Below are 14,555 nucleotides of genomic sequence, written 5' to 3' on the forward strand. Positions count from 1 at the left end.
AACTAACTTCAAGTTATTGAGAAAGTGCTCACAAGGGTGAGCCTGTGTCTCCTTGAGCAGTGTTGGTGACTACATCTGATGGTTTGGGAAAGCATTCAGAATTTTCGTTTGTGTTGTCTATGCATGTTAAGGAGGAATCTGATTTACTCTAAACTGCCATACTGTTCTAGAAACTGTGTTGATGCTTACGGGATATTTTATGCATGAAATAATTGCTACTTGATTGGTGGCTTGTTCTGGCACTTTAGGTAGTGATAGCAATCTGGGATAATTTGTCTTTCTTTATCTGGTCTATTCAACAATCATGCATTTAACCCCCATCATGTGGAAGGTATTTTGCTTGGCCCTGGGGTAATTATGTGGTGTCTAATACTTAATGAGTTACTGGTATAGGTGCCTTGAGTACATCTTATCCAGCCTCTGAGACAGTAACTGGCCCACTTTTACAAATGAAGAAACTAGAGTTTAAGAAATTAGACAATAGGCTCAAGGCTACAAAATTTGTGAGTGCTGAACACTTGATCAATTACACATTAAGCAGTTGCTAGTTAGGCTAAATTAATGTGCTGGGATACCTTTGTTACAGTCTTAAAAGAAAAAAAAAGAAGAAGAAAAAGGAAGTACCACTAGGACAGATGAAGGAAAAGAGGTCCGACGACTATCTGAGTCTGATGCTCCGGGAAATGTTAGGTTTCTGGGAAGATGCCTAACCCAGCATTATAGATGCTGGAAATTGAGAGTTGGGGGAGCAAATGGCCAGCTTAAATCTGTGCCTGAAACAAGACACTCATTGGCTTTAGTTGCTCTAGATTGGTGGAGTAGAGATTAGAGGCCTGGCTACAGCAATGACATCGAACATCTGTACACTATGTACCTGACTTCAGCTACTCATTCAGGTTTTATTTTCAGTTCACCAGAGACTTTAGAGAGCCATAAACAAGTACCCAAATGTCCACATGTTGTAAGCCATCCTCTGACCTGCATTGCTTTGCAAGAGATTCTGATCAATAAAAATCTATTGTGATTCGATTCAGGGTTTTTATTAAAGGTAAGATATGACCAAGAGGATTGATTCTTATCAACGAGGCCACTTAACACTGTACAGTTATCTTTTTCAAATATGCCTTTGCAAATGTGAAGCAGAAAAATGACTCTCGTGTGATGTGGCTAGAAACCACACAGCTCTAACTTCATGGACCCCATGACTACATTCCCCACAATGTCAATTAATTTTGCTTCCTGAAGCATATTCTTTCATGTATAGTTTCATCCATGCTGTGTGTTATGCCTGGAGTGATTAGAGGCCTGCTAACGTGGATAAAAATAACAAATTAAAAAGAGAAAAAATCCAACAAAACATAATAGCTTTTCCGGAGCATGGCCAGTACTCAGTCTATTTGCTTTCCATTTTCTATGTTTTAATTTGTAGTGTAAATTAATCACCCCCCCAAGATAAGAATGGTCCTCTGCACTCTATTAACCCCAGATTCTGGAGAGAGGCAATTTCCTAACAGGTGAATTAACACTAGATAACATTACCTCAAATGCCAAGTCATTTAATGTGTAATTGAAAAAAAAAAAGTCTTAGGAGGGAGTGAGAGTATGGCAGCTTCTTTAAAAAAATTATAAAGAATCTTTACAAACTCTAAACTCCCATCTCCCTAGGGCTATTTCTGCGCTAACAAAACACAAGAAGGATCCTACCACCAGGACTGGAGGCGGAACCCTGAGTTCCAATTACTTTTGTAGCTGACAGTTCACTGGACTGTTGAGCTGCAGTTTTGCACCATTGTGTGGAAGTGGTGAAGCCAGACAGCTGTGTGTGCCTCTCTCTTTGATATGCAGTAATTAGACTGTTCCACTAATGGAAGGTGGAAAAAAATTTCTAGCGAAAATGACTTCTAGTGGGGGGAGGCACCTTGAAAAAAATCCACTGGAAGAAAAGAAGAAAGAGTAACCTTTTGTCGTGAGTAGTGAGTACTGTGAAAGGATTTAGGTGTTAACTAAGCAACACTAAAAACGAAAAGTTGGAATCTCGAATTAGCTCAGGCATAACTGTTTCGTCCAAATCATAAAGCAAACAGGTGGATTCAGACAAGCTCATCAGTCAATAATGAGGGCTTGCAGGGATGGACACAAGAGACCTGAGTACTCGAAGAATTCCGTATTCTCTCTGCTAGGTGACTTCATTATGGATCCATGACAGTGCCTTGCCAGGGGACTGGCAGCTTGACTCTTTGTCCTTTAACTGGCTTCATCTGAGAGCTCAGCTCTTTTTGCGTGTTATTAATGCACCAGTTGCCCCATAACACTACTTTTGATTGAGTTTTTGGCTGAGGGTTTCAATTCCTAGACCCCTTAAGGTTAAGCACTCAGCCCAGCCACCCTGTTCTTTCAGTCTTGCCAGACGCCCACAGGCTTCTTTATCCCTTCCTTTCCAATCACATTTTCCTCACTTTAACTTTATATTTTTAGCTGTTTGTGTGAATTTGACACTTTTCCTTTTTCCCCCTATATTTTCCCCATTCTCTTTCCACTGTGAATTGAAAATGGAGATTTCCCCCATTCTCTGTGTTACAAATGACTGCTAATCTATTGCAAGTACTAGTATAACCAAATGTCTCCCTTTTCATTCTTATATATTCTTGAATGTTTGGATGCCCTTTGCAGGTTTTACTCCCACCTCCTACGGATACAGAAAAAAGAATTTAGGGAGAGGAAATGTTGACAGTATCACCTAAGTATGTGGCTATAATGAAAGAGAATCTTTAATTGTCTTTTCATATTCTTTAACTGTACCTGATTTATACAGTACATTTCTATGTGATGGCTCTCTGATCTTGTTTCTTGTATATGACAATTTAAAATACACAGTTTTATCAGAATTCTATAGTGACTGTATTTTGCAAACAAATCTTTAGGATGTAGGTTTGACAAAAGACTTTTTATGCCCACTGTGTGTTGCCTCATTTAGGTCTTGACAGATTTTGATGCAAACTATTTGTTCCTGAGATGACAGACATTTGAAGTGAGAATGCACGAAAGTTTGTCACCATGAGACCATGGTGTGGACAAAACAGAAAAGTATTCTTTATAATTTTTAATATACCAGTTATGTCTTCATTTCTTCCCCACTCTCAGGAGAGCATGATTTGAAAGCAAATGAATGAAAGTTTTACAGTTTGTTGTAGCACTTCAGATATACTGTCTTTTAAAATCACATTTTCGTACTTTTCCTATTAGTATCTAATTGCATTGCACACTAAGCCCAATCTTGAAGCACTCCCCAGCTGTAAGGAAAAAATGAGTGTGTCATGACACCTTGGCTGAGAGCTGGTAATTTGAGATTCAGTCCTGGTCCTTCATGTCAAGGAGTATAATGCAGTTTGAAATTATTTGTGATTCTCCACCTATTATTACCAATGGAAAAAATGAAAGAAAGAAAGAAGAAGAAATGACAATCTGAAAGGGGCCATTTCAAAAATGAGATTTTCCATCTCACCAGCTTGAACATGCTGCCTTCAACATTATTACTGTCATTAACATTATTAGTTTGATTGCTGCCACCATCAGGCCCTCAAGATCTGAGAATTTACCAAAAGAACACCTTGTATATTTGTTTTAGGGAGTCATACATTGTTGTTTTAGCGTTTTTAAAAAAGATACCTCCCCGCCCCCCGTCGCAAAAACCAGAAACTTTCAACCAGTGCTTAGAGAAATATTTTTTAAATTATTTAATTTACTTTTAAAGTAGTGCCCGATGTCTCTGGCATGTACTTTGCATTGCATGTGCCATTTATTACTAAGGCATGTGGCATGTAAATAATGCTTGGTAGGAGATATTTAGTGACACACATGGTAGAGCTGTTTCCTTGTATGCATTATTGGTATAAGTTGGATTTTTGTAAATAGAAGACTGTTTGAATTGAGGCAAACTTTTAGATACATATGAGCTGTAGAGTATACTTTGGGGGGCTGGAGAGGTGGCTCATCTAAAAGAGCACTCACTGGCTGCTCTTTCAGAGGCCCCAGATTCAATTCTCAGCATCGTGGTTCACAACTGTCTCCAACTCCAGTTTTTAGTTACTGGGGACGGTAATAACATAATTATCATGTCCCATATAAGCATATAAGCATGTGCTACATAATTTACTTCTGGTTGCTAATGTTATTTATTATAGAACTTTTGTGGCTATGAGAATGTGACCCAGGATCTCATGTATGCTAGGCAAGCTATTTGTCAATTTAGCTATATCTCCAACCATTTTCTTTGAGACTTGGTCTTGCAATGTAGCACAAGCTGGTTTCAAAATAATTATCTTGCCTTCATTATTGTGTTCTGGGCTCATAGGCTTCTGTCACTATCTCTGGCCATGAAAATATTTAGTTTATTATATTTATTAAATTATTATTTAGAACAAATTGACACATGTAGGGTTGAGCTCTTATACATTTAAAAGGTAACAGTTGACCCTAATTCTTTCTGAAGCATAAAGTGCAAACTAGTCATGAGGTATTATTTTAGACATCAAATGGTCAATATTCACGTTTATTTCTCTGTATGCCATTCTGTAACTTTATCTGTAATTGAATGCCTATGGCACGATTTAAAGTGAATTTATTTTTGATGTTTCATTCTGAATATACTTGGTCTTGAGTTATAAAAGACCAGTACTTAGCATATGGAAAATGGCATTCTGGTGGTAGCTGAGACTTGAAAAAAAAAATCACGTATCCTGTCAATAATCATCTGACAGAGACTTTCCTGTTTCAAGAGAAGATTTTCAATCTGTCTACAGATAGCTGCCAAAACTTTTGGATGAATAGGGAAAAATGCAGTCAGATGCCCAGATGTTCTTCCTACATGAGGCCACACACTCAGCTATCTGTCACAACCAGGTGCCTGGAAGATGAAGCCAGAACATCTGGAGTGTGTGTTTATGAACTTTTAAAGGAGATACATAGATATATTGATATATGTATTAACACAATTTGAAGTAACCAGCTTTAAGATTAAAATGTGGACAATACAGTTTAGATGAACAGTGAGATACTGTTCATATTACATGTAGTCTTATGATAGAGTGTTGGTAAATTCCATCTCAGGATTTCTACACATGCAGCTTAAGAACTGTCCGATTCTAATTGAATACTGAATATTGGGCATTTTATCATTTCTGTCTGTGGTTTACTAAATAATATATCCACTGCAAGTTTCTTTTTCTTAGGGTCTCAACTTTTTACTTCAACTTTGCCAACAGCATCTCATTGTCAGTGAATTGAAATGACCAATAAAGATAAAAGGATGCTTGCTTTCTTTATCTCTGGAAACAAGAATTACAGTGACAAATATACTGTGAAATTTTATAAACAGTGACTGCATATAGCAAAATGCTTTTTAAACGTTCATGCTTGTATGTTCAAACATATAATGAGTGTTTAACATTATGAAAGAAAAATATGCTAACTTGATACATGCAAGCCACACAATTGCTGGTATTACAGTCCTAGTCTTAGAGGTGCTAGGATACCACAGTCCCATTCTTAGGAGTATAGGTGAAGCCATCAGATTTCTTTCTTTTCTTTTATCTTTTCTTTTCTTTCTTTCTTATTTTTTGAGATAGGGTTTCTCTGTGTAGCCCTGGCTATCCTGGAACTTTCTGTGTAGACCAGCTTGGCCTCACTCACAGAGATCTGAGTGTCTGCCTCTCCAGTTTTGGGATTAAAGGCATGTGCCCCACCATTGCCCAGTATTGGCCAGATTTTAAACAGAGCAGATAGAACCAGGCGAGAAGAAAGGTGAACTGTTTCCAAACTGAGATATTAGGGGAATTGGATATGGTTGACAATAGGCGGCTGTGTTCTTATTCCATGTGATAATCCATTTTCTGTCTGTGTGACAGTTACTAAGGCAAACAAGTTGAAAGGAGGAAATGTTTGTTTGGGCTCCTGATTTCAGAGGTGTGGGTCTAGGATTGCTTGGCTTTGTGCTTTAGACCTATGCTGGCACAGTGAATCATGGCACAGTATGTGGTGAGGGAGATTTGTTCACCTCATGACAGTCAGAAAACAGAGAAAACAAAGGACTTCTGGCCCTCATATCACCTCAAGGGTATATCCACAATTACCTCCATTCTTGTCACTAGGCTTTGCCTCTTAAAGGCTCTGTCATGTCCTAGAGAACCATAGACTGATGATTTTCAAGAGACTCTTTGGATAGAAACTGGCCTTTGGGGCACATTTAAGTTCCTAACTATAGCACTTCACTGTGTTAGAGGAAAGAGCTTTGGACTAAGAGTGAGGGAGCCTACAGGCAGGGTTGAGTTCTATATCATAGAGTTTGGGCACATAGCTGAACAAAATGACGAAATTTGTGACGGTAGCAAACTTGACTTCCTTCTTTTGTGTTCCTTCTCCCAGTATATATTTGCTAAGCAGGATTAAAACTTTATTGTCTTATAAACAGTGTCACAGTCACACTTAAAATAAGGAGTACCATTGTTTAGAGAGCTATCTCTGTAATCCCTCCTTAGGTCTACATTAACCCAAGCAACACACTGAAAATATGGCAGAAATTGAGAGGGGAGGGAGGGAAGATGTAAGAGAGAAATATCAGTGGGAAGACATGGAGCTGAACCCTAACAGGTAAAGTCACCGATGAGGAGTGTAATTGGAACAGAACACCAAGCCTACCACCAGTGCAGTTTTGAGACTGTTTATACTTCTGTGCTAGAAGCTTTGTCCAGTCATCAGTAATCTGAATGAGTTTTTAAGGGGAGCTGAGAAAGAGATTAGCTTCATTCTTGGGTTTATGTGATGCAGAACATAGAATATATACCTAAGAAGGTGACACACAAGGCCTCAGCACAAGGGGGCATCAGGAGGGTACATCCTTTACCCAACCTACTTCATCTTACCAGTGATGGAGAGAAAATTCAGCAAGGGCATTGAAAATGTGCAGAATTCCAAGTGGGATCTGAACCACGCAAATACCGTACAAAGACTGTAATGCCTTAGGGATCTGGGAGCTGGCATCTAGGCAATAGTGTGGGTCTGGATCCCCTTTCTTTTCTGGCTAAAATTATGAATGCCTTTTCTCCTTTAAGAAATAGATTTAATGCAACAGCTGAGCTCTGTGATAAATTGTCTGAAACTAGTGTGGACCATCTGGCTGTCATGAATGGTCTTAAATAAATCGAATCCAAAGTAAGAAATATAAGGAGACAGTAAGTTCCATCTTACTTGAGCTTAAGAGAATGCAAAATTAAAGAAAAAACATTCTCTGACTCTCAGAGGCTGTTCATTGCAATACGGAGCATTGACTCGTCATAGATAATTATGACACCCTGACTAGTTCTAGACTGTCAAAGCAAAAATAGGATTGTGAAAGAATTCACAGATCTTAGGATGCCAGACAGCCTGCAGGTTACCAGCCTCTCTGCTCTTATAAATCACAGTCACAAACTCAGTTTTTATTTGGCACTAATGGAAATTTAGGGATTTCAAACTCCTGTCTCTTGAGTTCTTTCTCTTATATAGGTCCAAACTTAAAAGCATCTGTGTGACTTTTGTACTCATTCATTCTTAGGCATTTATTGAATACTTGCTTTATGTCAGGCACTGTGACACTGCAAGTACACAGAGAAATTATACATGATTCCTGTCCTCGTGAACATGTGGTCTAATGAAAAATGCCTGGAAAATGACAACTGGAACAGCCAACTGTGAAGCTTGGACAAGGCTTCAGTGTGGGTATTGTAGGAAAGGGTACCAACTCAGGCTGGGGAAGATGGAGAAGACTTAACAAACAGGAGGCTGTTTGTAGTAAATGTACAAAATAGTTCAAATCAGAGACTTCTTATGCCTTCTAGAAAATAAAAAAGAAATATTTCTTACAATGATATGAAGCCTTGAGAGAAGCCTAATTTTATTAATGGATGCTGTGTTTCACATCCTTGTTCCAAGCATAAGAAATGTGGTCAGGATATAGTGTATGAGAGAAGAAGAAGAAAGAAAGGGAGAGAGGGGGGGATATAAAGATAAATTCACATATGAATGGAGATGTGTTTTAATTTATATCCATCATAAATAGGTTGAATATTTGTTAGTGAATGGGAGTTAAATTGTTGTAATAAATAAATTCATTAATTGGCTCAGCAGTATTAATTGGCTTATATCCTGATCAAATAACTCCAAGGTCTATATCCAGGGAAAAGGTGGTTATTCCTAGTCAATAGTGTACATAAGCGAAAGACTGGAGTTAGGAGAGAGGATGAAGCAAGCTCTTTGTTTTCTTAGGGCTCCATGCTCTGTTCTTAACACATTGTTCACTATTCTCATCTACTTCATTCACTCACTGAAATTATCAAGAAACAAGACTTTAAGAGTAGACTCATCAGGAAAGCAGAGTCCTTATCGATGGGACTAGGGCCTTTATGAAAGGGGTTGATGGAGGGGGGATTGTTCCTTTTCATCTCTTCTTCATGGGATGCCCTAACATTCAACCCTTCTTGTCTTCTACCATTTTCCACATGATGATGACTTATCCCATCTTGTCCCTCTGTCTTCCGCTATGTGGTAGACACCATATCTGTTTCCTTGGGAGGGTCCAGGAGCACAGTGCCATTTTAGAACCAGGCAGTACCCCCACTAGTACCCTGAACTGAGATGTCACTTCTCACCTTCCAGAACTGTGAGAAATAAACACGGTTAGTTTTGCTTTGTTTTTAAATAATGAGTTTTTACACTAAGAGGAATGGAATAGAATACTTTTCAAAGTATTTACATTTACACCCCCCTTACTTACATTTGCTTGGCTAAAGATAATTTTCCCAGTTTCATCAAACTACAAAGGTCACGGATGGGAAAGTAATCTGGGCATGTACCCAGGGAGGGAAAAGTAGGTTTAGGTTGGCTGCAAGTATTCTTTACAGATACAAAAATTAAAATTGTCAAAACTTACATAATCTCCATTATTCTAAATTGGTCGAATATTCTAAGGTTTACCAGTGTACTACATATTTTGTTTTTATTGTGGGCTAAAACTATTAATTGAACATGCTTAGAATAGTGAAGTCAGATTAATGTTTATGTACAGAAGGCCCGGTGATTGTGTTTGAAGGCTAATTCAACATGTGTCCCCAGTTGGATGTGGTTTCTGCAAAACAAATAGAAAACAGAGAGTGAATACAACAGTAACCTGGACCAATGCAAGTGCACAGGAAGGAAATGAATTCTGCTATTGAATTATTTAATTCAATATACTTTAGTAACATTCTGGTGCTAATCTTAAAAGGCACAGGAGTAAAGAGAAAAGAATTAGGGTGAATACCTTGGCTCCTTTTGGTTGAATCATCTAGAAAAGAAGAACTTCAATTGAGAAAAGGTTTCCATCAGTCTGGCCAAGTCTAGGGGGCATTTTCTTGATTACTATTGATGTGGGAATGATAGCCCATGCCACTCTGCAATGGTGTGAGCCCTGGGCAGGTTGCTGTGGGTTGTAGGAAAGCAGACTGAACAAGCTATGGAACCAAGCCAGTAAATAGCAGAAAGCAGCACTCGCCCATGGTTTCTGCTTCAGCTCCTTCCTCTTAGTACCCATCTGATTCCCTTCCTGATGGATGGTGAATTGTGAAGTGCAGTAAACCTTTCTGTCTCCAAATTGCTTTCATCATAGTGTTTATCACAGCAATAGACAGCAAAGCAGGACAATGACTAATAGGGAATCTAGAAACCATTTCACACCAGAAAAAGACACTGAAAAAAACCCCAAGTTCTTCTTTTGGGAAGAGATGCTATTATTAGAGTTTGGATCTACAATGTCTGCTGTAAGCTCATGTATTTGAACGATTGGATCTTGGATGGTCATTCTGTTTGGAAAGGTTGTAGAACTTTTAAGGCAGGAGTCCTTGCTGGAAGAGATAAGCCACTGTGGGCAAGACTTTAAGGAGATAGCTCATCCTGCTTTCAGCCACACCTCTGCCTACTCATCTACCAAGATATGACTGGGACAAACCATAAACTTCTACCTCCACAAACTGACTATTCACACTGCCATGGCTTCTCTACTACCATAGAACACTGATAGCAGCTCCCCCCCTCAACAATAACAACAAAAAAACAAATCCTTTTCCTCTTAGGCTGGCTCTGTCGGGTATTTTGTTACAGGGATGAGAAGAGTGATTAATATAATACAAGGGTAGAAAGATGTGTGCATAAGTTTGTGTGGGGAATGTGTGTGAAATAAGGAAGGATATAGGTTTCAACGGTCTTGGTGTTTAAAATTCAAAGAAATTTAAAGTTTAAATGCTTGAAGCTTAGTCATATGTAAAAAGGAGTCAATGTATTCTTTCTGCATCATGGAACCGAGAACATTTTGGCTTATAATGATGAAGGTCTGAATAATAATTGATGCTATCCAAGGATAGCGGAATGGGCTGCATAGCAAATTAGAGATTCACATCACTTGAAGTGCTTGATCAGAAGTTGAATGACCTCATGTCAGTCCTGTCATAGAATTTCTTGAATAGACTAGATGATACCTAAAATGTTTTCCAGTTCTAGATGAACTATTTCAACTTTCAACATTTCTGGCAATATATATGGGATTTTTTACATTTCAACACAATTTTCCAACTTTCTGGAACAAACTACTATTATAATTACATGCAATTGTCACTGTTCAGTTTTGACACATGCAGCTCTAGTTCAGGACCCATAGGTTGTGAGCTTCTAAACCACAGGGTGGCACATGTTATCTCAGGCATGCTGCATTTCTGACCAATGAGCTGTCTCCTGATTTCCCAAGACTGCCTCATTTCTGAAACAGTTCACAGAATTCAGGAAATTATTTTGCAAAGTATTACTGCTCTGTTATAAAGAATACAACTCAAAAGTAGCCAATAGAAGGGATGCTTAGAGGGTGAAGCATGTGGAAAAGCAATAGGATTTTCTGTACCCTCTCTGAGCATGCCGCTCTCAAAGGGGCATCTGAAAACCATCACTAGCTTTGATGTCTCAGAATCTGGTGGCTTAGGAACACTAAGGAAGGTTTTATTATACAATCTCAGATGATTAAATTGTTAGTCATTTTGATCATTTTTGTGGATGTTGGAGATATATGGAACTGAAAATTTTAATCATGAAATTATACTTGAATATATCAGTAGCCAGTGTCTCACTTGGAGCCTACCTTGAGACCCCTAGTCACTAATCATCTCAGGAGCACACAGAGAGATGCCTCACTCTAGGAAGTCTACAACTTGTAAATTCCTGGGGTTTTAGCCAAGAACTAAGACCAATTATAGTAAGAGAGATCCTTAACATTGTGACTCCTCAGGTAATTCTGGGAAGTATAACGGAAATGAGAAACAAAACTAAGAATGGGTATTTCATCTTAGAACCCGTATCTCAAGCATGTATGTTTGACTCGGTATTATCACAATGATTTTTCCAGATATTTCAGGCTAAAGTTCCTCTTGGGACAGATGGCTGATGAGAGCACCGTTCACTTAGTTGGAAGTGTGGGTGAAGTGGTCAGCATGACTGACGTGCCCTTTCTCAAACATTGCTGTAATCATTCAATCAGGACAGTTTCCCACAGAATCCAACACTGAGGAATTGTGATAGTCTAGAATTCAGAATCCCATGACAGTCTATCACTTCAAGAAAACAGTGAATATATTATACTTACTGTTAATGAAAATATGTGAGATTTGAAGCCAAAATTAGCAGTTGAATCATGTGACCATGGTAGCTTCCCAATACAAAAAGAAGTTTCTGAAGGTTAGAGATGATATATTAAAATGTGTGTGTGTGTGTGTGTGTGTAGGGGGGTAGGCAGTGTGGTTGGTATTGTGTCTTACATGCACTAATGTCTGGGTGATCTGTATAGTTATGTTTCCAATATTTTCCAAGTCACCAGTATGTAATGTTATAAAATCATGTACAGATAAATGCCTACACAATAAACTTTGGATTTTTAGGTACTAAAGAACAAGGATATATTCTCAGAAAAGCCTTTTCATTTTGATGATGTATCAAAGGTGAATGCACAATGATCTAAGGTAACTAAAGCACACCTCTTGACTTTCCACTATACGTTTTACTGAGGCAAGTTTCTTTTTGGAGTACAAATTAGAAAATGCACTGCAATAGGTTGAATGCATAGGCAAAATGCATAGGCAAATATGTGAGTCTAGTTGTCAGCCAGTATGTGGTGCATACCTTTAATCCTAGTTCTCGGAAGGTAGACAGACAGATTTCTGTGAGTGTAAGGGAGGACTGGTCTACATACAGTCCCAGGCCAGCCAGGCCTATATAGTGAGATCTTTTCTCAAAACAAACAAATAAACAAACAAGTAAACAAAAAACAATTTTAAAAGAATATAGTTGTTTAACAAGTATTATGAAAAGCGAGCCAGTCATTGTAAAACAGGAGAAAATAATTTCATCTATCTTTTACATTCCTTTGTTTGGGAAAATATAACATTTTAAACATATGTTTATGTATATACAATTAATTTTCACTGTTATTATAAATAAGTTAACAAATATTATCAAAGGTATGTTAAGTTCAAATATTGTATCACTTATGAACTTGATGAAGCAACGGTTATCTGCATAAGATCTGTACAAGACTGGACTAGTCAACATTTTAGCTATGATAAGGAAGAATCCCAGAGGTCTCTGCAGGACTACAGTTAATTCGAGATTGTGGGAGGAGAGGGAATGGTTTTATTTAGCACTAGAGCCACTGAGAGGTTGCCCTTGCTCCAGTAAATAACCCCTCACTCACACCCCAGGCAAAAATTCTAATTAAGCTCAGTGGGCCATGCAGAAAAAGAGGACACAATAGAAGGAGGGGATTGCTGAGAAGGAAGGTTCTGGTACAAGGAGGGAGATGAGAGAGGGGAATGGGGCGTGAAAACTGCATTTTGTTATATAAATGTATAAAATTGTTGAACAACAATAATTTAAAAAAACCTTTGGTTTATGTTACCTGACCTAATAACTGCAGTTATCATGGGGACATGTGGTTATTACCTTAGCTTGCTTTTTATGAAATGAAGAAATTGGAGAATCAGAAAGGGTATGAGAGATGCTTTGGATCATGGAAGGAATTACAGAATTCATTCACAGAAATTCAATTTAATATCAGCCACTCCTGACCCACTTTCTGCTGACTTGTGAGCTGATTTTTGACTTAGCCTAGTAATGACTAGATGATGCGAGTCTCATTGTGAAACCAAACGAAAGCAGTTCGGTCTTCACATACTATTAAAATAATATAGAATGTAAAGCTACCCAGAATTAGCAGTTTCTCTCTATCTAGCTAAGTAGAATGTTAGCATTCTCCACCAGGGAGGGTGGAGAACAATATCACATTGAAAGGAAATAGAGAGTTTAGATAAAGCAGCTGCTTCTGCAGGAGTCTGTTGTGGTCATGAAAATGAAGAAATAGGCTGGAAAGTGAGTGTGTGGGATGCAGGGGACTTCTGTACACAGATTGTGCAGTCCCAATCTGTAGAGCTGAGAGAGGATGAAGAGGTCTTGATTTGGGCTTTGAAAGTGAGTTCTGTACAGCAGGAACCCATTGAGGAGGGTTGTTTCTTTAAATTCCCTTTCCTCTGACTTGCTTCAACCACACTTCGATCCAGGGTCATTTTCTAAGGACAATCATCAGGCAATCAGAATAAATTCAGTCAGCTTCCACCAAACAAGGTCTGGAGACACAGGAGATGTTTTCCTTGTATTTCAAATAACTAAATCCAGCCTACATTTTACAGCTTAAAGTGCACTTTTACAGAAAATGAGCCAATGCACTTCTATTACAAACAAAAAGAAAAAGATGAAGGAAATAATTTCCTCAAGAAGAACACAAATACAAGAAAACCACACTTAAAAAAAAATTTAAAGTAGAAAACTGCTCAGGTGTTTATGAAAAATCAAGTCTTCACATTTCTGGATCATGTCAATTTATTACTGACCACTAGATGGCAATGGTGTACAGCATTTGAAATCGATTCACGCCAAACTGAGGGTGTTTGCAATGAGAGTGGAATTTGAGGTTTTACTCTCACAGAACCCACTTCCTCTTCCACCTGGAGTCAAGAGAGTATAGGACAGAAAGCATAAATGTCTTCTGTGACTTTGACTTATAAAGAAAAATGAACATGGCAGAAGTGTTCCTGATTAGATCCCGGGGAAAAAGATGATGTGTTCTTGCTAGATGCATCAGGAGAGATGAGGTTCTGTCACTCTTTAGATACAGACCTGGAATACCAACTTTAAACTGATGGTTCTTGGTGTGCTCCCCTGTTCTCTCCAAGCCCGATTGGTGCACCTGGTGAAGCATGAACAGTGGATCGAGCGATCAGTTACTTTATCACACTGGTGGTTTCAGACGGAAGAACGCTAATCTTTTTCAATGAACAAAACAAATAGACCTGGAAAGACTTAACAGATTACCGCAGTTTGATTGCTTTTTATGAGAGCTGGCTGCCAAGTTCATCATGGCCACAGTCTTCCCTTCTGGATGTTTTCAGATGAGCTCA

This window comes from Cricetulus griseus, chromosome 2 (assembly GCF_003668045.3).
Source record: "Cricetulus griseus strain 17A/GY chromosome 2, alternate assembly CriGri-PICRH-1.0, whole genome shotgun sequence".
NCBI lineage: Eukaryota > Metazoa > Chordata > Mammalia > Rodentia > Cricetidae > Cricetulus > Cricetulus griseus.